The sequence below is a fragment of the Oratosquilla oratoria genome, chromosome 11 (genome assembly GCF_046742065.1).
Source record: "Oratosquilla oratoria isolate Oo_2021 chromosome 11, ASM4674206v1, whole genome shotgun sequence".
Lineage (NCBI taxonomy): Eukaryota > Metazoa > Arthropoda > Malacostraca > Stomatopoda > Squillidae > Oratosquilla > Oratosquilla oratoria.
In genome coordinates this window covers 71,285,091-71,286,231 of record NC_134787.1, presented here as the reverse complement: position 1 = coordinate 71,286,231, position 1,141 = coordinate 71,285,091, and the positions used below count along the sequence as shown (strand labels likewise).

The 1,141-nt window shown below is 51.0% G+C and overlaps 1 non-coding gene across 1 annotated transcript; it reads left to right on the top strand.

Annotated features, from left to right (window-relative positions):
* The first annotated feature begins 339 nt into the window (after positions 1-339).
* Positions 340-412, top strand: TRNAR-UCU (transfer RNA arginine (anticodon UCU)). The gene has a single exon. It is a non-coding gene; the product is annotated as a tRNA-Arg (tRNA).
* Positions 413-1,141: the final 729 nt, after the last annotated feature.

The window sequence follows — 1,141 nt, the reverse complement described above, 5'->3', positions numbered from 1 at the left end:
GGCGGCCAGCTGGATAAAAGCACTATGGTGGCGCCAATCGTTCGCGGTAGATAAAAAGAGGAAACGGATATACAAGTCTCCTTTATTGTGTTATTATGAGCCGAGTAATCACCTCTCTGGGGTTGGATTCCCAAAAGTTACCGGCAACTACTACTTGCACATAGAGCAATGGTGATGATTTCGGTCGCGAAACACACACACACTTACACGCGCGCACACACACACACACACATACACACACACACACACACACACACACACACACACACACACACACACACACACACACACACACACACACACATACACACACACACACACACACACGCTCATATAGGGGTCCCCATGGCGCAGTGGATAGCGCGCTGGACTTCTAATCCAGAGGCCGCGGGTTCGAATCCCGCTGGGGATGTACACTTATACACACACCGGTGGCGAATTGGTAAAGCACTGGCCTCACAAGCCAGAGAACCGGGGTTCGATTCCCCGGCCGGGCGGAGATAAGTTGGGTTTGTCTCCTTTCACGTGTAGCCCCTGTTCACCTAGCAGTGAGTAGGTACGGGACGTTAGTCAAGGAGTTGTGACCTTGCTGTCCCGGTGTGTGGTATGTGAGTGGTCTCAGACCTACCCAGAGATCGGCAAATAATGAGCTCTGAGCTCACTGCCGTAGGGTGGTGTCTGGCTGTCTCGACAGAGACTGCAGCAGATCCGAGGTGAATACACACACACACACACACATAAACACACACACACACGATTATACGCACACACACACACACGATTATACGCACACAAACACACACACAAGTATACGCGCACACACACACATACACACAAACACACACACCCACACACACACCACACACACACACACACACACACACACACACACACACACACACACACACACACACACACACACACACACACACACACACACATACGCACGCTTTCTTACTGCCTCCAGACGATTCTATTCGGCCGTGTGTACATTTCAATTCGACAGACCCTGCAGCCATGTTTACCCTACGTACTCGGACAACTGGGACGAGTGCAGATATCGGTAGCAACCGTATTGTCTGTTACCTCAAGTTTCAAGGAAAATATACCCGGAGCCCCTTGGTGGCTTGCAACAGTCCTT